This window comes from Urocitellus parryii, chromosome 14, assembly GCF_045843805.1.
Source record: "Urocitellus parryii isolate mUroPar1 chromosome 14, mUroPar1.hap1, whole genome shotgun sequence".
Classification (NCBI taxonomy): Eukaryota; Metazoa; Chordata; class Mammalia; order Rodentia; family Sciuridae; genus Urocitellus; species Urocitellus parryii.
This window is the reverse complement of record NC_135544.1, coordinates 15,768,116-15,790,962: the sequence shown is the minus strand read 5'-3', so window position 1 is coordinate 15,790,962 and position 22,847 is coordinate 15,768,116. Positions and strand designations below refer to the sequence as shown.

At 38.2% G+C, this 22,847-nt stretch overlaps 1 pseudogene; it reads right to left on the bottom strand.

Annotated features, from left to right (window-relative positions):
- LOC144250234 (netrin receptor UNC5D-like) overlaps window positions 1-22,847 on the bottom strand; it is a 244,647-nt pseudogene that overhangs the window by 1,288 nt on the left and 220,512 nt on the right.

Below are 22,847 nucleotides of genomic sequence, written 5' to 3'. Positions count from 1 at the left end.
AAAGAAAAAGAGAACCATTTTAAGTACTGAAAATCATTATCAAAGTCAAAAGTGAATTCAGATAAATCTCAGGCTTCAATTCAACATGAAGCTCCTTCTATACCATATTACAATTGGTTTCAAGGATTCCACAAGGTGATTTTTAATGAGGATAATAAGCTACACCTCAACCCTGTATTGTTTTTCCCACCTCCCTTACCAGAGGTTTCACTTTCCATAGCTTTGGTTACTTGCCCAAAAACACTGCATGAAAACTTCCAGGAAAAAAAATTTTACGTTTTAAATTATGAACCCTCCTGAGTTGTGTGATGAGAGCTATTGCCATCTGGCTCTGTCTGCCCTGAGCATGAACCATCTAACTCAAGTGTTCTTGAGTAAATATATCCCCAAAGTGACTTACTGTTCAGGTCTGGAGCTCATGAGATATCTACATGGTATTTTAAGCTTAACTATATGCATCACTGAATTAATTATTCACATACTTAGCACATTTTTTTCTTCATATTAGTTCTGTATACACTCCCTGCCTGTTAGTCACTTAGTAGCTGTCTTGGTTGTCAGACCAACTGTCCCCATAGTGACAGTGCTTGTATACAGTATTCAGTACTGTCTATCATTTCAGGCATCTACTGGGGGTCTTGGAAAATATCACCCATGGATGGGGGGACAAGTATATTCACTATCATTACTCCAGTGTCAGCAAAACAAACCATAGGCAGACAAAATATTAAATTATAATAAATGAAGCCACTAAAGTACCATAAGAAAGCATGAGTGAATATTTTTGTAATATTGGGATGTGGGATGATTTCCTACATGGCATAAAAGTCAAAAGTCATAAAGATTGAATTAAAAAGCGGGAGTTCATAATCCACTTGAATCAAACCGTGTAATATGATGTATTAAGAACTATGTAATGTTATGAACGACCAATAAAAAAAAAAGAAAGAAAAAAAAATTTTAAAATCCAATAGAGCAAAAGATGCCACAAACAAGGATGAATACAAAATATGTTTACAAAATACTTGCATCACAACAAAGTGTTTTGATATTAAAATGAAAGGAGAATTTGAATATATTTTATACTTAATAGAAATAGATGCTGCTCAACATGCAGTACCACTATGTACTGACTCAACTATCAAGACTAGTTCTTAACATACAAAGAACACCCTGAAATCAATGAGGAATCAATATTCCAAAGAAAAATGATCAATTATTTAGAGGGGAAAAATACAAATGGAAAACTAACCTTTGAAAAGTCACTCAACCCCACGCACAATGAAAATTAACATGAGATATTACTACTGCCTATTAAAATGGAAAATACTGAATCTATTTAGAGTTGACAAAGGCATAACGAAATAGAAGTTTTCATTCACTTGAAGTGGTAAGATTAAATTAGTACATTCCGCATGTAGAATACCTTGCAATTTTTACAAGAACTAAAAATATTTATATAATGTAATGTAAAATTCCACTGGTTTTAAGTAGAATAATCTTTCGTAAAAACCCTGAGATATGGGCTAAGATGCTTATCACAACTTTGTTTATAATAGGGAAGTAACTGTAAAAGCCTTCAGTGAATTCTCAACCACTTATTCAGAGCCAGATTGAATAAGCTGCTTTGTGACCTCCACTGTCCTTTCCCACTGCCCTCTGGTCATTTCACTGTTCCTCTGAATCCAATTAAGAGGGTAGACAGAGGGAATGAGAAGACATGACCTCAATGCGAGAAGATTCTGCTTCTCATTAAAGGCCCTGTTAAAAGATTTGGTGGAAAACAAGTTGTTACACCACTGCTCCTCAGCCACAAGGTTCAAGCACTTTCATTTGCTCACAATTTTTACACCATCATCTATTAATCCTGACAATTGAAATACATTTGATCCATTTTAACCAGAATACCAGTAAGAAATATGTTTCCCTGGCATTGCTTGTGGATTTCCAAATATATATATATATATATATTACTAGGGAGGGCCTTGGGAAAAAACTATTAACAAGATGTAATTTATTTACTACTCTTCCATTTTAGAACCCTTTCTTCTATTTTGTCTACATCCCTTCTACTCATCCACCCAGATCTCATGCATCTGTTCCCATAGCAATGTGGTCAAGACGGATGTGTTTTCACCAGGGTTTCTGGAATATGGAAATCATGAGGACTTACAAAAGAATCATCTAATTGTAGAACTCTAAGAACTTCATACCTGAGGGAAAAAGACAGGACACTTCCATCACATCAGCCAAACAACTTTTAATTAAGAATAAATGTAGAAATCCCTTGATGCTTATTCCTATCAGTTTTCTTCATTAGGAGGCAAGGCTTAAAGGTCAAATATACTATCCTATGAAAGAGTTCATATCATTCATTCAAGAAAGATTTACTGAATTTTCCCAAAGTAGTTGGATCTATCTAGGTTTCACAGTAATTTAAAATTTTAAAAGCATCATAAAAATATAAAGTGCTGTGACGGTTTAAATGGGGAGAATACTTCTAACTGAAGCAGGTAGTTTCAGGTATTGTTTAATTGGTTAAGTCCTCAGTAATATCCCCACCAATCACATGTGGCCAAGCGCTCTGAAGTGGAGAGTTATTGCAGTTGAATTTGCAGACTAAATGTATAATCTCAGCTTTGCAGTGTAGCAAGTAGGCACACTGAGTCATAGTCAAATTTCCCTCACAGAATCCATAATTGCAACTGTTATCTATGACATTGTTTGCTAGGCTGTACAGCATATGTAGCTTGTCAGGTATGCTCGGCAAGTTGTAAGGCTACCTGTGTTGCCAGAGGTACAGCACACACTACTGTTAGGCTTCATCTTCTCATCCATTGCTAAGTCTTCCACTTTATACTCCCTGTGTCTTCTTTCTTATTTAGATCTCAGTAAAAATTTGTTTGACAAAAAGACAGATTATCACCAGTGACAATTTTGTTACCAAAAAGAGGGTAAGAAAACATTTTCACTGGCAATAAAATAAAAACAAATGCTGTCCTTCATCCTCTTTGAAAACTCTTCCTCCTTCATGATTTGGAATCTGTAACTTTGTTAGCTCTTTAACCCTTTGGGAGGTTGAGAGTGGGGAAAAGCCAGGTAAAAGTGTTATCATAAGATCAACAGTTTATTCTTTGAACAGAAATGTTGACTATGTGCTTCTGTTTGACCACAGAGTAGATGAAATCCAAAACTAACAAAACAGCTTTCCTACCCATTAATATCGATGTATGGACAGTTTTAGATTTCCATGATTTGAATTTATTTGTTTCATACTCAGTTATATTCAAACATAAGAAAGTAAAAACATGGAGCTGGAGTTGTAGCTTAATGGTAGAGTACTTGCCTAGCACGTGTGAGGCACTGGGTTCGATCCTCAGCACCACATAAAAATAAATAAATAAAGGTATTATGCCCATCTACAACTAAAAATATTTTTTTCAAAAAAAGTAAAAACAGTAATGGAGGATTATACAATAGGAAACTGTGATGGGTTGTTTCTGCAAATACCCTCTGTCATATACATTCCTTTCCAGGAAGGAGAATATATCTCTTTACTCTAGCAAATGAAAAAGGAAGAGGAACTTAAGAATTTCTGTAAAATGAGAATGGGAATTAGCTAACATGGCACAGGGATTTGGAGTAGTCCTCCTCTTCTGCTTCTCCAAATGCCTTAGTGGCTACCTCTGCCATGACCCCCCTAGCTCTTCAACCCTGGAGAGGCTTGGTGCAGAGCTGAACAGGAGTACTTAGCTCCAGGTACTATCCTGATAAAAGCAACAAAGCCCTATAGTCCTTTTGCTAAGTGAAGGTAGACCCCTTTAAATCAGGAGTCAGTTACTATGGACTGTTCAGCAAATAGAGGCCATTTCCTATTTTTGCAAAGAACATTCACTAGGAAACAGCCAGGCCTATTTGTTTATGTGTCTTATTTCAGAATCTTTTCATGCTACAGAGGCAGAGCTGAATAGTTGTTGAGTGCTCGCAATACATCCCATATGTCCCCAACTATTTACTACCTATTTACTAGGTAGTATTATACTGGTCCTTTAGAGAAAAAAAAAATTGCTGCCTTAAAGCTCTAATAAAACAAATAAATAAAAAGAGAAAAAGAATGTTTGCTGACCCCTCATTAAAGTCTTTTTCACTGTATAGTTAGGCTACTTTTTGAAAACTAAAGGTAGAGAATAAAGGAGGACCACAGGAAATTGTGGTCACTGAAATTCAATACCTTAACTACGTAATGTTTAGAAACAGAAGTAGATTACATACATTCCTGTGATTATCTGGTATTCACTGTGACAGTGTCAAGAGGAATAACTAATATTTGCTAGGGATCTACATATTCTGGGTATTGTGCTGAAAAATTTTCATATAACAGGTGTTTCAATTACTTGCCAAGGAAATTGAGTCTTTCCCAAATTGAGATGGGGTTTTAAGAGAAAACAGCAAACCAACAGTTCACGCCATGTGCTCAAGTTTTATGATCTTAGACATTGGAAGGGGGAGTGGGTTCCAACACAGCCACCTGATGCTCATTAGTGCCCAGACACAAAGGCTATTGAACTTAATCTCCTAGTTTGAAATATACTTTCCCTACTCAAGGTCCTTGCTCAAAGTCAGAGATGGATGACTTTAGATGCACATGCTGCAGGTCTTTTTAAAATATTTTTTAAGTTTTAGGTGGATATAATATCTTTATTTTATTTTTATGTGGTGCTGAAGATCAAACCCAGTGCCTCACACTGCTAGGCGAGCACTGTACCACTTGAGCCACAACCTCAGCCTCTTGCTGCAGGTCTTATATATGCTATAAATGCAGAACATGATGGAACAAAACAGGAATATGCACATGCTCATTCTGTAAATTAATGATAGCATCTGTAAATTAATGGACCCACAGATACTCTGATGTAATTATTTTTTCTAAGTGGTAACTTAAAAACCATAAACTTTAATAGTCAGATTGGATTAGAGACTTGAAATACTACCACTTCTATAAATTGCATTTCTAGAAAGACAAACATAGGAACAGTAAGTGACATATTCAGGAAGACTGGGATTGGTGGTAGAACCAGGCCTCCTGGGCAGATAATTCTGCCCAAAGTGCATGTGTTCTCTTTCTTGGCTCTCTTGAACTAAATTATATTATTTGGATTAGTTCTTCATTCTGTGTCCATGTCGATCAGAAAGTGAAACTTGACATTGTGCCAGTGTTTTTAGGTTATAAATGAGACATCTCTTCCTTAGTCAAAGCTTCTGGGAAATATTCAGCCTCATGTTGTTTTTTTCTTATACATTCATAACTTTTTATACTCACTCATTTTCAATAAATGTCTTTTCAAGAATATGCCTATTCTTTTCCAGCTTGCCTGTCTGTAAATTCAGTTTTCTCCAGAAGCAGTGCCTCCTACTATTTTCTAATGAGGCCCTTTGTGTTTGGATTTTGAATCCCTCCTGAGTCAGGGAGTAGCACTCTATCCTTTCTTGGCAGACATCTACCCTCCCTTTCAGAAAAGAGTCAGGTAGGCTGTCTGTGAAAACACATGACAAAGGAAAAAAGAAGAAGAAGAAGAAATAACTGAGCAAGCCAAACTGTAAGAAAAGAAGGCTTTTTCTCAAAAGGGGGGAAAAAAGTAAAAAGAAAGGGAAACGAAATGATTCTGGCAAATCTGGTTGTCTTTTTGATTCATTTGGGGGTCTTCAGAAGTGGGTTGGAGAGATTTCACGTGTTGAGGCCTCCTCCCTATGAGCCGTCCCTCAAGCTGAGCCCAAATCTGCCTGTCCATCAGGGCTGCTCCGGATAGCATTGCCCCTGCCTTTTCTCATCTAAAGTAATAGAGCCCATTATGAATCTCTCTATCCTTCCATCAACTCAACTGTGATGTTAGTGCAGCAATGAACAGTGTCAGTGTTAGCAACGGACTATTTCACGGTGTGTAGATAACCTCTGGTGTGTATTTGTTTGTTTGTTTGTTTTTAGTTATAGTTGGACACAATACCTTTATTTTATTTATTTATTTTTATGTGGTGTTGAGGATCAAACCCAGCGCCTTGCACATGCTAGGTGAGTGCTCTACCGCTGAGCCATAACCCCAGCCCCCTCTGGCATGTTTAGTGCTCTCTGCCTTCAGACTTAAGACTTCTTCTCAGATAACTTCTAAGATTTTTTTTTTGGTGTTGTTTTTATTTTGTTTTGTCTTGAGACCTCATTTTTGTAGGCTGAGCATGTCCCTATTTGGGGTTAGCTGATACTTAAGGTTACATGATGGTGGGGAGGAGGTGTAAGAAATCTGCTACTTTGTAAGGTATCCCCAGTTTCAGCTCTGTCCTGACCACTGACAGGCATCTAGATGACAGAGTCTGAACCACTACTTTAGTGACCCAGTTAGCAAGCCTGGATGGGACCAGAACCAACGTAGGACTTTTCCACAGTGTCCTCAAAGGTGTGTCCTCAAAGGCAGAGGGGGGTGGTAGGAAATGCTGTACACAGTGTCACCTTAGAGGGACCACATACGAAATAAGGCCTGAAAAGTCTATAAAGATATCATGGTTACCTCCACCAGTTCTGTTTTTTTAAAGTTCTCTTAAGAAAATCATCGTTCAGAAGCTGCCACCATACCTGTTGATGCTGTTTTTCTGCGCTAGCATCTGCCAGTCCTTGCCTTTGGCATTTGGGGTATCAAATGTAGCACACATCCGCTGTCTGATAGAGTAGGGAATTTTAAAGGCTTTGGGGCCAGTCTGTGCAGGGAAACTGCTGTCCTCTTGTGCAAAGAAAGTGATGGTTTCTCTTTCACTCTAGAAACAATAGAAGGGAAGCATGATCAGTCAAAGGAAAGCATTACTGACAACGTATTTATGTCTGAAAATCTGTGTTAACACACATGCACAAATGCTTGCCTGTTGTGAGGGACTCTGTAAAACACATTGACAAGTTGCCTTCTCTTCTAAAAGAGTAAAGAATTTCTCTAGTGGCCTAATAAGTTGTGTTCTAGAGATTTACAGCAGACCGTTCCACTCAGGGGAGTCACAATCGCCTCCAACATCCAAAGAGATGTCAGGTGACAACAGAATTAGATCTTTTTTCTTTTTCTTTCTTTTTCTTTTTTTTAAGACTTTCAGGAGTAGATCTAGAATTAGCAGGAAGCACCTTCTAAATGATGGATTTGGGTTCAGTTTAAGGAATGATCCTTTGATGGTCATCATGACCAAAGATGAATGGGCTGACCAAAGAAGCTGGCTGGGGAGCTTCTGGACAAGAAATCTACAAGGAACTGATTTTGTGTTAATCATGTAAAAAGTCTGTCTTTCCCTCAGTCCTAAAGCTGTGTGATTTTCTGATGAATATTTTGCTCTCATTGCTGAATAAAATCCCTTTGCTGATGTGGAGCTACATGACATCTAGACTAGCTCTGTGCAGTGATACAGGCTGGGCGGCTTCAGACTGATATCTGCCCACCCTGCTTCTAATTTAGAGCTGTCCAGTGAGGGACTTGAGGTTTCATTGCATCACAGAATTCAGTCATAATATCTAAAAGATCACAGTGGAAAATTTTCAGACTGCTATATTTGCTGATAAGTTTAGAATTATAACAGAATTTTAAGGACCAGAATATCTGATTGACTCACTTCCATATTATTACGTATCATAAAGCAAAGTGGATTCTGCTGAAGTAATTAAAATCCCTAATCAATTGACTTTGAACTAATTAAGAGATTCTCCTGGGTGGGCCCGATCTAATCAGGTGGACTTCAAAGGAGGAAGAGCTAGTTCTGGTCGGGAGGCTTCTCTTTGCAGGCCAGGAAGAAAGCAAAGAGCCATGCTGTGAACTTCCTATAGGGGGAGATGTTTGGCTTGGAGTAGTGGGTGAGCCATAGTCAACAAACAGAAAAATGGAGACTTGAATCCTATGGGCACAAGAAACTGAATAGCATCAAAATGTGAATAAGCTTGAACTGTGAGCTCCAGAGGAGAACTGACTCCAGTCCACACCTTGATTTCATCCTGTAAGGTCTTGATCAGAGAACCCCGGTATGGGGTTCTGCCTGGACTTCTGACTCACTGAGATATTAAATGAGTATTGTTTTATTCTGTTACATTTGGGGTATTTTTTATGCAGCAAAAGAAAAAGCTTTCATAAGAGAAAATTAAAGCATTAGATTTGAGATGGGATTCAGGGGCCAGTTAGGATGGTCTAAACCCCAAGAAGCTACCCTTTTTGTTAGGAACTCATCTGTTCTGTTCTCCTTCAAGTCAACTCACACCATTCCTGAACTGACCTCACGTCCTTCCCTAGTCTTTCTGTGGCTTCCAATCTTACATGTCTTCCTCCTGTGGGTACCACAATACATGGCCTTTCTCAGCTAGTGCCCAGACTCACACAACTAAACCACCACACATGGCCAGTCTCCTTAAAGTATCTGTTAATCGAGGAAACTGGCTGATGCAGAGATTTTATTAATGACTCGTGATGATTTCTATTTTTCTGCAACTATTGAACAGAGTGATCAAGAAACACAGTGTCTTAACACAGCATTTCCAAAAAGCTAACACAGTGTTTCAAAAAGAGCAGCAGCTTTCTAGGCAAATGCATTTGGGAAGTGCTGCACATTATGCCCTCCTCTGAAAACTCAAAGTACCTCTCATATTAAATGGATTCTACTTACTAGTTTTAATTCTACTTCTCAGTATATTATAGAATGATGCACATATAAACATTCTTCCAAAGGCAAAAAGAAAAAAAAAGAATAGAATTACCTTAGATTAGGTAGAAGGAAGTGAGAGGAGGGGAAGGCAGGAGATGTGGGGCTAAGAAAGATAGTAAAATGAAACAGACATTATTTCTTTACATATATATGTGACTGTATGACCAATATGATTCTACAATATGTATACTCAGAAAAATGAGAAATTATATCCCATCTATGTATGATATATCAAAGTATACAAGTGCATTCTACTGTCATGTATAACTAACTAAAACAAATGAACAATTAATTTTAAAAACCTTCCAGTTTTGCAATTAGCAAGATGTGATAGCAAAAGAATCTTTTTAACCATCAGAAAGATCTCACTTAGGAGTAAGACTCTGTACTTCCTAGCTTTTAACTTGAATGCTATATGGCCTCTCCTAGCCTCATTTTCCTAATCAGTTTATTTTTTTTTATTTATTTATTTTTTTTTTTTTGCAATTTGAATAGACTCCATGGAGATTATGAAACTTGGTAAAAACTTGGCAAAAAACCACCCAGGTAGTTTGTGACATAGCTGAAACTGGGATTTTGATATCCTACTAACTACGCCAGTACCAGTACTCCTTTCACAGCTTCAAGGCACATATGGAATGCATAGAACAGGATGGTTAAGACGAGGACTATGAATGACATTATCATTTTGTTTCAGGAATTTATAGTGGGAAAGGCTTCCTGGAGAAAGCATTTGAGTCGGCCTTGAAGGATTCCTAGGCATTGGTTGAATAGAAACTTGGTAGATAGGTACTTATTCCAGGCAGAGTGGACAATTCTGTTCTGATACATTGGATGGTTATAAAATAAACCAACTCAGCTTCTCCTTGCATAAAATAGGTTACAAGATACTTCATTTTTTATCATGGTTTGTAAAATTTCTTTCAGCCTCTAAAAATGCAAATCAAATTGGAATGGCTTCCTTACATATTTTATGACTTAAAAAGTATGAAAGGGCTTAGTGTGTGTGTATGGGGGGGTTCTATGCAAGTTTCCATGGTGGTCAACATCTGTAAATGGCACCAAAGTGTGCTAATCTGAGAAAAGATGGCTTAAAACTGAAAATACGCAGGTCTAGGACAAAGGATGGCAAGACATAAAACAGGCTTCCAGAAGCCCTCACTGCACCTGTGAAGCCCAAATTTTTGTCTTTACTGTTGGGATCATGATGCATACTACCTTCAAAAAGGGCTAGAGGAAGTGGTCTTCTTTGAAGGTAAATATAATACCATATGAAACTGAATCTGAAACTAAGCACTTCTACTATTTACTCCATTTTAATAAGTGGGTCCAATGTCCCTCTTAAATTTCCATATTAAATATTTTCCACACACAAGGATGACATTTTATGTAACATTTATGATGCATTCTAAAAGACATCTGGGCCAAGCAATAAGAATCCTATAGATATATCACATTTCCTGATTGTTTAAATTAAATATGCAGAGGAACAGTAGGTTTCCATGCTCTGCACATCTGAGATAAGCGGCTGCTACCTGGTTCGCTTAGGGAGTTGTAAATAAATGAGAGATTCCAAGTATTCTATTTTCTAACAGACAAATTATCCCCCAACTTCCACCACTTTTGGAAGAAAGATAAGAGAACTGCTTGAAGGCAAAATTGTAACATGTAAGATTCCCATTTAAGTCATTTCTACCAACAAAAAAAAAATATTCAATAATACTAATAAGTAATAATGAAAAAAATTATCTGGGGATTTTTCCCTTGTCCTCAGTTGTAGTAACTCTTTTGTTCCAATCCACAGTTTATAGATGAGTGATACTGCTCCTTTATAGTGAATCAACTGGCAATAATCATTAGGTAATTCATCATGGTCAAATTTAAAGGGAACTAACTACTTCTAAAGACTGATATGACATTTGCTACCTTAAAAAGCAATATAGCAATATATATGTGTGTGTGTGTGTGTGTGTGTGTGTGTGTGTGTGTAGGTGTGCTTGTGTGTGTGTGTTTATGTGTGTGTGTGTTTATGTGTGTGTGTGTTTATGTGTGTGTGTGTGTATATATATACATATATATATATATAAATATTTTGGCTCACTAAAGTAATTTTTAATTCTGATGGTGATAAGAATTGTATTTATTTGGAAAATCACTTATACAACCTCTTCTGGTTTCATTGTTACATATAGGAAATAGTGTCATTAAAACAACCCACTCAAGTAAGAAAGGAATGGAACCTCTGGAGCCTAGAGATACAGAGATTTAGGAGAGGATTAGAGAATTTTTTTCCTTTCCTTAAGAGGAAAAAAATTTCAAAAACATCCAGTGAAATTTTTAAAAGTGTTAGTTCCATATTATTGATATTGATTTTAATTAATAAAATTCCAATTACTAACTTACAAAAACCACATTAAATACAGTCTTTTTTTTTGGCCTAATGTCCAAGAACTGTGTACCTAAAAACTGATGTGATTCCTAACTCACTGATTGATGTGTCTATATCCTCTTTGCAGGTGATCACCAGTTTTCAACACTTCCTCTATCTTCATTTTTAAATTTAGTTGTTATTGGTGCATTGCAATTATACATAATAGTGTATTTATGATGCCATAGTAATATGCTTGCAACATTTACTACAAAGTTCAAATCCTGAGGCTGGGGTTTTAGTTCAGTGCTAGAGTACTTGCCTAGCATGTGTGAGCCACTGGGTTTGATTCTCAGCACTGCACATAAAAATACATAAAAGAAATAGAGGTATTGTGTCCATCCATAAGTTTAAAAAAAGAAAGAAAGAAAAGAAAGTCAAAAGTCAAGTCCTTCTAAGGGAAGAGGGCAGTATTTTATTTGTTAGATTCATTAACTGTATGATTTTCCTGGGAGTCAGACAGTCCCAGAGTTGAAGAACTTTGATCAATGAAGACATCCATTTACAGAACAGATCTACATGTAGGATATCTATTCTATTCTCAAAGATTTATTGAATGAATGGTTGTTCTAGTTCATCACACAAGTGGTTACCTCCCATATTTCTTCTTTTGAAGAAATCACTTCTCCATTTTCATATTACTCCTTTGGTGACTGACTCAAAGACTAAATGGCTGGTGCTCGCCTGTTTATCATGAGTGCCTTTGCTTCCAAAATGAAGGCTTATGTTATGGGGAAGGTTCAGAGTGAAGGCAGGTAAATCAGAACACCTGGTTTGAAGTCCTGAAGTGATGTGGTATGTAGTTCAGACTTTGATCCTGAAGACACAATGCTTAGCTCAATACCCTGGCTCCCCATCTTATTAATCTTAATGACCTTGGACCAGAAGGTTGATCTCCTCGAGATTTTTGATATCATTTCGAATTGTGATAGTAGTAATAATGCAGAGAGTAGTGATGGTTACATGATAAATGTGAAAGCAAATAAAACAGTACCTAAAATATAGTATCTTTCAAAAGTTATTAGTTTTCTCCTGACATAGAAAATGTTAACAAATTAGACTTGTCTAAGAAATGCAGTTCATTACAAAGAGATGGATATTCATGCATGAGGTCAAATTCCCTCAGTAGCACTTCAAGCAATTAATGAAGTTATCCTCAGTAGGATCAAAAGGGCTAATAAAGCTTCTAAAATACAGTAGCCTACAAACCAGAGGACTATAGCTCAACAATGACTAACTAAATATTATTCTGCCACTTGCCTCCCATTATCAAGAGATACAGTGATGTTATCTTCCTCAAGGCATTTCAAAGTTGAATGTGAATTTGAGAAGCATTAGAAAAGGAACTGGAGAGTAAAGGATAGGATTGTGTTCATGAGATACTTTTCATTCCATGCACTACAAGAATTTACTTAATCAAGGAGCAATAGTATCAGAATGTAGCCATTTTATCATTTTGCTCTTAGATAAATATCTCATAATAGCAGATATTGATCCTCAATTACTAGGTGCCTTAAAAACAAAATCCTATAAACCTGGAATTCTTTTGTTGATCTGTTAACAGACATTTAAGGTAATTTGGATCAGAGGCATCTTCATGTTCTACATTTTCATGACTGCTTCTGAATTTGATGCTTGGGTTTTCCATGATTGCTTGTATTTTCTTTTTGTGTTTATTTTTAAAAATTCCCACAATTTTTATTTTACTTAGAAATGTATTGTGTTAAGTTTGACAGGACTATTCAAGAAAGAGGCTCTAAAAATATCTTATACAGGTTTCTGAATCTACCTGCCCTGTCCAAATTCCTTTAGCATAAAATGCTAATTGGTAATAATAAATGCAAATACTGCACAAACATGTCAGATAAGACAGCTATCAATTTAAGGCACAAGCCTTTGGAATGTCATACACTCTTCAGAAAAACTATTTGAGGAATTAGCAATATGCCTTTTGCATAAACAATGAACTGAAATGGGAATGAAAATAAATGATAATGTTGTGGAGCTACTATTTTTTTAACAAAAAAATCTTAAAATTGAGTTGTTTGTATATGAGTGTTTTAAACCTTCTATCAGGACTAAGTTAATTAATAAAATATATTAATTATATATATGATAAATATATGTACATGTATAGTCAGTCTATAAGTGAACAATCAAATATGTTTTCTTACACAAGCCAGATAACTGATAAACAGAGAACTATACCTCTATTTTACTTTCTCCCTCCATCCCTAAATAAGCATTCAGGATTGCTCTTATCTACTTTATAAAAGCTGAAGTCCAAAGCTGAGAAGTTATTCAGTGATTTAGATCAAATCCAGAACCATGGAAGAGATCAGAAGCCTTCTACAAACATTCAAAAGGAATTCTCCTTTGACTCAAATTTTAACTCTACCCTTCAACAGTGAAATTACCCAGACAGGGTCTTCTATCTCTTTGTACTCCCATTTTCTTACCTTGTAGAATGAGATTAATACCTGCTCTGTCTATCTTATACTGCTGACTCTTGACTTAGGTATCCTTAGGAATAAGGTCCCAGGACTCTCAGAGACACCAAAGTCTGAGGGTACTCAAGTCCTTCCTAAAATTATGTTGTGTTTGCATATACTCTTCATATATCCTCCTGTATACTTTAAATCATCTCTAGATTACTTGAAATACCCCAAACAATGTAAATGCTATGTCAATAGCTGTTACACTGCATTGCTTAGGGAATACTGACAGGGAAAAAGCATCTGTACACGTTCAATACAAATGCAATATTTTCCTCAAAATATTCAGTCTGTGGTTGGTTGGATCTGGGAACGCAGACCTCATGGATATGGGGGCATACAGAAATGTGTTATGCTACTGATGAATGTAGGGTTAATGGAAATGTGGATATAGGGAACCCTGAGCCTGGAGGATGTAAGACACTGTTAAAGGAAACAAAGATCCCAGGCCCCAAAGATGAAATACATACGAGGCAAATAACATCTGGAAAATAAGCCAGAGACAGTTGAAAAATAGCCAAGGGCGACGGTGTCCTTCCTTATCATGTGTGTCTCAACTGGACGATCTGCATTCAGCCTGTAATGCATCTCAGCTGGTATCACAAGCCCGCTATGACCTACGATAGTGCTTGTGGTTTTGTGCATAAAAAAAAACCCTGTTCTAGCTTCTTCCCCAAAGGTCCCTCCACAGAACCTCTGCCCTCTGATGAGTTGCACTTCCCTGCCCAGATGGAAGCTCTGCTCAATCCTCATCCTGAGAAAGTTTATTTTTCCTTATTGCTAATGAGGTTGTAAAAGAGTCTGTGCTTTTTTGAAGCTTTTTCAAAACCTGAGTAGCATGGCTGTGATAGGTATAGTGTATGATTCTTTCTGTGTCTTAGCAAGGGAGGCAAAGGACCTGTGGCTCAAGGACTCACCTCTAGGATGGATGTCTGCACTTGGAGTATCTGTTCATGGCCTTTGAGCTGCCGGATGCAGATTTTGCAGGACAGCTGGGTGGTGGTGGGCGTGTAGCGCTCCAGGGAGAAGGCACAGTGCAGGGGCTGTAGGTTACTGCGCCACACGCGGGAGAATGGGACTTCCTATAGGGAGATGGAGAGGAGAAAAGGGGTATGGTGTGTGGAGCACAGCTAAGATGCACAGAGAACAGGAGAGATTTAATAGCAATAATTATGATGATGATGACAATGATCACAGCGGAGATAATTGCCTAAGTGACTTCGGTAGAATTGTTGTAGAAATAATGTTCCAGCATATGCCAAGCAGCACAAAAGTAATTAATGTCAATTTCAACTGATAACATTTGAATTCCAAAACCACACTGCAAGAACTTAGATTTCACTTGGTGACACAGACAATTAGAAAGAATACCATCTATAGTTAATCATCATTTTTTTTTTTTACACTAAAAACTATTTCCCATTAGAAGCTCCTTTAGTCCATCCTTCTACCTAAGTCTGGGGTAGAATACTGTTGCCTCATTTAAATGAAAATTATGCTGAGGAACTGACTGACCAGAATTTGTCCTCCATACCAGAAACTCATGTAGAATGCACAGTACTGCCAATATATTCAGCATAAAAATGAATACCTACTGCAAAATTGTACACACATAAACACATCTCAGAGAGACGCAAACACACTGGGTCACCCCAGAGTGGTCTGGTTTGCCAGCTCCTTGTTTGTTAATTCATGCATTCCATAATTATGTATAAGGTTCCTGCTAGTGGGCAGATACTATGCTAGTTAAGCAATAAGCAATAACAACAAATTAGGTTTGGTCCCCATTCTCAAGGGACTTGTAGACATTTGAGAGGTAACAGCAATTTTTATTAAATCAGGAGGGAGATTATTTCTTTTTCCTAATAGTAGCCAGTACATGCCATCACACGCTAAGGCATGTTACTTTACAATATATCCGCCATGTTTTTTTTCCTGTACTGAAAACTCTCTCCTTCCTGCACCAAATATGATGGAGAACCATGAATGCCCATGGCAATGACCATGTATGTCTAGTCTTTGGTAATCTTCATTCTCACTTTTTTCCTGTTTCTCATCTCATTAATTTGCTCATTTGTTGCTAAAAATATTTTCTGCACAACTAAAACTGAAAGGTGGCAAAAGATGTATCAAGTCTTAAGTGTGACTGGTGATGAAGCTGGCATGTGTTATAAGACCAAAGGCCATGATTAAAATTCAGTCTATTCACTTTCAGGAACTATGAGTTACCTGGTTACTTCTGAGTTCTAATGTGTACACTTGTTTTATATCAACTTGCTTCCTAATTTTCTCCACAAAATGTCTCACAAGTCCTGATTTTGGATATATCCAGAGGGAACCGGCAAGGAGAGATGGATTTTTGATTACTGTATTTAATGACACAATGTTTAATCATGCAATAAGAGCCATCTGCAGGAAACAGGAGATAACAAAATATCTAACCTTCACTGTTGCCACGCATCTCAGCAATGAATGTAAGAATTTTGTGGGTTTTGTTTCATCTGTTCCTAACACTTAACCAAAGGGAAGGTAGTGAAGCTTGTCTTAAAAAGTGAAGTCAAGAACTCAGAGAAGGACTACAGGTGCGATATTTTATTTTATTTTGGCACCAGGTATTGAGAACAGGGGCATTTGTGTTCACTGAGCCACATTCCAAGTCCTTTTTCATTTTGAGACATGGTCTCACTAAGTTGCTTAGGGCCTCACTAAAAATTGCTAAGGCTGGCTTTGAACTTGCTATCCTCTGGCCTCAGGCTCCCAAACCACCAGAACTATAGACATGCGCCACTGTGCCTGGCAGGTGTGACATCTTATAGCATGTCCTTGACTTTATTCCCATGTGAGACATGGGCTGGAGCTATGCGACCCTATTCTTAACATTTTTCAATTCTCTACCCAGCAGGGGCTGGAAGTCTAAAAACTACATTTTATATATCTCTTTGCTCTCAAGGACTTCACATTCTGCTAAGGAGAGGCCCTCATGCTGGATGTAGAAGGAAGATGGGGCACAAAAGCTTTCACTGCTCCCCTGACCTCAGCAGCCAGGGCTACGGGCACCAGCAGGCAGCGTGCTGAGGCTTGCAGGGGCATGTGGACATTCCCTCCAGAATCATCTGGTTTAGTGCTCTTGTTTCCTCAAATTCTCCAACTTGTTGGCTTCCTAATATCACTAGTGGCTTTCTCCTCGGGCTCTTCAATGTTTTTTGTTTGTTTGTTTGTTTTAAGCGTTTAAATCCCTTGATTAAATGTCTTAGTTGAAATACCTTGAATGCTTTCTGATTTCTTGACCAAAATGATTTTCTAATGTAGCTCCAGTGGATCTGAAGTTCTCTTAGAAGTGGGCAAAACTGAAAAACACCCCACTGTGGGTTTATTTGAGGGAAATGCTGGGGAGCTTCTGAGCTAAGGGTCACTGAGGAAGCTTTCAGCTGCACCAAACCTTGCTTGCAGCACTGGCAAGATGGCCCAGGTCCATTTGATGGCACCTCTTGCCCATATTCTCTCAATATAGAAAGTCTTATTTCTGATCTCTTCTCTTTCCCTCCCGGCAGTAGACAGGGCAACTGAGGGCACTTCTGATCAGTGGGGCTTCCTGGTAATCTTTAGAGAAAGTCATTTTCCCTAAGACACTCAACAATGACATTTCACCTGGACCCACTCTATAAGCACAAGTGATCTCATTTCTCCTTGCCATCTAACCTGTCTCTTTCCCTGCTTCTCCTCCTGAGTCTCTTTCCACTTTGTAACCCATGGCTAATCATGGACAACTCCTACTTCACATCTCAGCCTCCTGTCTTCTCACTCCACCGAAATCTCATCTGCTCAGAGATGCCCAAGTGCCATCCCTCTGAGGAGGGCTCTAATAACTACATCTCTGATATTTATCTCATTATCATCAATTCCTGGCATTAAAGGATAAGCACTCAAAATAATTTTATTTGGCCTTTACTTCTCTGGCAACTTTACCTTTTGAAAATTAATCATCACCATCTCTCTCCCACAGCCACTCTTCAGTTTTTCCTTTCTTCATTACACCTCATTAATAGCTAACTGCAGTAACCTACTCACCCTTCTTCAGAAAGGGCTTGGTTGGCATTCTGCAGGGGACAGCACTGTGGATGCTCTCTTACCTTTAATCATGGGCAGGAGACAATGATGAGACCACATCACCTAAGAATTCTGCTTTCATGCCATCATTTCTTTGTCTGGGGGGATTCCAATGGCCTCTGGATGCCTGATGTGTTAACCCTCGTCTCCTGCCTGACTTCCTAGGGCCTCCTCATCTTTTGCCCTGTGTTTCCTCTCTCCATTCTCATTGTGGTTAGTTTTCAAATGGACTCTCTTCTCCAAACCAATAAATTCTTTCTTTTAGTTTTTTTATTTGGGGGGGGTCTGGGGATTGAATCCAGGGGCCCTTAATCACTGAGCCACATTTTCAGCCCTTTTAAAATTTTATTTAGAGACAGGGTCTTGCTAAATTGCTTCTGGCTCACTAAGTTGCTGAGTCTGGCTCAGAACTTGCAATTTTCCTGCCTCAGCCTCAAAGCCACTGGGGTTAGAGGTGTGCACCACAGCACCTGGCACCAATGAATTCTTATAGAGTTACTTTGCATCATACCTTTCAATGAAAGTAACTATAACACAGGACTCAGAGGTGAACAAGTGCTCTTAACTAACTGGGAAAATTTTTATTTTCTAAAATTGAAAATTTAATAATTAAAGAATTAGAATATAACATAAGCCCTTGGACTTGAGGGCTAGAGAGAGAGATAAGCTCAAGGTCCAGCCCTTAAGCAAAGTTGCATTTTCTATAGTGGGTTTGAATCCTTGGTAATGCTTACTTTTCTTAAAAAAAAAAGGTACTGGCCACTTATTTAAAGTATCTTCTCTGGTATTATTTGCTAAATTTCCTATATTTTCTCCTGAAAACACTGGAAGAAAGATAGGAGTATAATGTCCACTGTGGAAATAATATTTCCTTGCAGAAAGACAGGAAAATCTGCACACACACACACACACACACACACACACACACACATACACACACCTCTCTTTTTTCTTTCCATGCCACTGTAAACAATCAAAACATTTTTAAAATCTGATTTTAAGACACTATTGAAGTAATATTTTTTATTGTTGACTTGAGCAACAGCTGTCAATAGTGCTCAACAAAACATTTAAAAATAATAGAGTTAGAAGCACTGTATTAGTGTGTTTTCATGGCAATCATCTTCACTTTATTTATTTATTTATTTTTAAAAGGCACCCAAGATACAAAAACAAAACCGCTAACATGTTCACTGAGCTGAGAGGAATTATATGTAATATAATATGGAGGACAAAGTATAGCAAGGTTATGGGTGTTTAAAAAATTCTGGAAATGTTTTCATTTTGATTCCTATTATAATTAGGTTCTCAGCAGATGGGGAGAATGTAAATCGTATCCTAGCAGGAGACAGACACTGAGTTCTCCAAGATTTATAGCATGCTGAAAAGACAGCTGCTTTTATCCTAGGATATGATAACCCGACTTGATGTCTTGTTGGACTTAAAAAAATAAATAAAAAATAATTGATTGCAAACTGTTTATTACAGCTTCCTCAACACAAAGTCAGCAAGGAATAAAGCAAGCCATGATTAAGTAGCTCTCAGGTCCCTGTCAACTATTGAGAGCGTAGATGTTTACCTCCTAGCAGAGGGTACTGATTCTGTGGGGGTAAGGAAAGGGGTAGGTGGGCAATAGCATATCTCTCATTGTGGCAGAGTCCACACACACAGCCCTCTCTGAGGGGAATATGGGGGCTAATAAATTATTTGGGGGGACTAGCACCATGGGCCTGTTTTTCTCTGATTAAAGGTCAGTGTGTGCTACTGCCCAGGTCTCTGAAGAACTCACAAGGGCCTTCCTTTCCCTTTACCCACAATATCTGACTTCATAAGCAAGAGTTTGTGGCATGAAATTCCATAATTTGTATCCTCCAGAACCTAAGCCAACAAGATTTTCATTTACATTACCTTTTGACAGACACTCATAACATAGCACGAGACACAGTCTAAACCTACATTATTCTAAAAGTCATTTGTCAGCCAGTTTGCTGGTTTCTAATAGACAAACCTGCTATGCATTGGGTGTTTCCCAGGTCTGTGCTTTCCCAGAAAAAACCAGGAAAGTATCTTGGAAGAGAGGGGTTTGGATATCAATTGCTGTATGTCAATTCCTAGATTCATGATTCAAAGTTAGAGAAATGGAAAGAAGACCAAAATGGTACCAGAGGTTTTCTATGCATTCAGTTGGATGAATGGCAGGAATATTTACCTGTTGAGGGACAGACCTATAAATAAATATCAGAAAAAGTGTGATTTTCTATCATCATAGTCTCTCTCTGGGATCCCAAGAATACAGTTCTGAATTTGCAATTTGCAAGTTCAAATATATAATCAAAATTGCAAGTTCAGATATATAATGATAGTTCCTGACCACTATGTCCTAATGAAAATCCACTCTGTTATCCATGCCAGTTTTGTCAGCATGCATGATGTTCTACAAGAGGCTCCAGCAGCAGAACACAAGCCCTGTTCCCAAAGTGCTGACATCTATGCCCGGGGCAAACATAGTTTGACCATTAAGCCAAGTGCAATACACATGCCCATAAGCTGAGGGATTTCAGTGATGACATGCAAGGAAATCAGAGAGTTAGGTGCTGATGAGAAAGGAGGGCCAGAGCAGAAAGCCATTTTGGGTAAGAAAAATGAAGTGAAAATGAAACCTCAGAGGTAATTCTCCTGATGCAGAGAAAATCAAATTGTTTCTCAGCCTTCCAAGATTCTTTCAAATTATGCCCAATTACAAAAAGCAAATATTTGTACATGTTCACAGCCTCCATGCAAGCAAACCCGTCCCAGCAGCAAAGCCTGCTGGGTTTCCTTGAGAACCAATGCCCCTTGGCTTTGTCTGGCCTCTGCTACATCATCTGAGGTCAGAAGCCACCTCATTCCCTAAGTCTCTTCTGCCTGGGGCTCTCTTTTGGTGTTCCTCGTGCTGGAATTATTGTTTAAGAGCTGCTGCAAGGTAATGGTTCTTTCATCTGATTTTTTTTATCTTCAAGCGTTAAACTTAATAGTTACTTTGGACTGAGTCACTCGTATTAGATCCAGTGAAATGAGGCCCTCATAACCTATAAAGATTAATATGGAGGAATCTGCATGACTGTGAGGACTTGTTTTAACAATACTCTGAAGTTCAATTTAGACTAGAAACCTTGAACACTGCTTACTGGAAATCGAAGACACCCCAGTCTGACATGTCATAAAGAAAACAATTATGCATAGAAAACCTGTCTATGTAGGAAATCTGCTGAATGTGCCAACTCCCCTGTGATCCCCCTACATTGTTTACAGCCATGAGAGATGTTGATTTTACTTTGGATACAATAAATCTGTACGGGAAGGGAGCAGTTCCCAAGGAATGGGAAGCTCAAAAAGTTAATAGGAAAACATAGCTTTGTTGTATCTGAAATTTCTAAATTTCAGAAGTCAGACGGGTTGGAGGTTGGTTCAACTTTTTTCTAACCAGTGTAGTGCAGTTCTCTGGGTGAGTTGGCTTGACTCATTCTCCCAAGCTGTACGCCTCTATCATTTTTTAAACAATGAATATTGCAAGGGTGGAAAAGTTCAAACAAAACCCCACAGAGGTCTACACATCATGTGAAGCCACCAGAAGCTTTCCTAGGTCCTGGAAAGGTCCTGTCCCTTGAAGCACAGAGGGCTCTGGTTTAAACTGTGATGAACTAGGCAGCTGTTTCCAATGGCAATACTATCCCTGGGAACTTTCTCAGATTACCGTGGCAGGATCACGAGTTGTTAAGAGATGCTTTCATGCTAAGCCTGGGATTCAATCTCCCTACAAATAATTCAGGGAGACTGAGTCATCCCATGATGCTAAAAGAAAATAAAACAACCCACTATTAAGAGACATGGACAATGGTATATAAATTAAAAGGACTCTATAGAGGTATTATTCTGCCTTTGGTTTTCCACTGGGAATTTCTTATTATCTTGACCAATTCACTGGACAGTGAGCACCTGTCTACGACAGCATCTCTTGTTCTCAGGTGCCACAGCTCTATTACTCACATGATCATCCTGAAAATGTCTGCCACTGACATGTAATTTATTCATTGCTAAATATGATTAAAGCAAGCTCTCATAGTGATTGATTTTCATAAAAACAAGCGAACACACAAACCTCACTTTTAAGTTGTTAAATTGCCACCTCTGACCTAATACTGAGCACAATTCAAACAGGAGAGGAGAAATGTCACATTACCTGACAAGTATGCACCTCTTTTCCCACCTGTTAGAAACCTGTGAATTTATGACAATGTGTTTCATTCCTTGTGTTTAGCATAAACTGCTACATCTCTGTGACAGTCATGAGATGAAATCTATACTTTAAAGGAGGAGGAATAGCAAGAAGACCATCACCAGAGTTTGAGACACCCTCGCTAGTTACAGCAAAGCTGTTTCTGTGAGCAGCCCATTTAGTGGGTACCTGGCATGCAGTGAATGGTTTAATTCTCCAAAGGAATGGAGGGATGTCAAGGACAGAGATCTGAAGACTGAAGGTATTCCCTTTGAAGTGCAGCAACTTTGGTTCTTCCAGTAGCTGTCCACCTTGATGCCTTTCATCTGAAACCACTTCCTATAGGAAAGGAAAAAGGAAAGAGAAACGACAATGAAGCATCTGACTTTTTATGCACTTTCTTCTATGGGAGTGGTTGCTCACTATCATGTGTCTCCCAGGGTTGAACACACAGTGTCATCAACACTTCTTTTATATCTACACACCCAACCAAGTTCAAGGTAAAGGACTAAAAGCTCTGGAGCAAAAAGGATTTGGTCAGCGATAGACAATTATTCTTTGTCACCTGTGATGCACAGGCTTTTAAACATACTGTGCTTTTGGTTAAAATGGAAAGACAACCCCTGGGCCCCAAGCAAATTGGAATCCTGTTGTGTCTCCAGGACTATATGAATTTCATTTTGATATTACCATAATCAAGATGTATTTGCACTTATGCTGCTATATTATCATCTGTCTCAATAAACGTAGACATAGCCCTCTCTGCTCTGGTTCAATTATTCTCCATTCACATAGGCATTATCTGGTATTTATTTATTTATGGCTCAAAATAAATGTTCCAGGGTGCACGTTT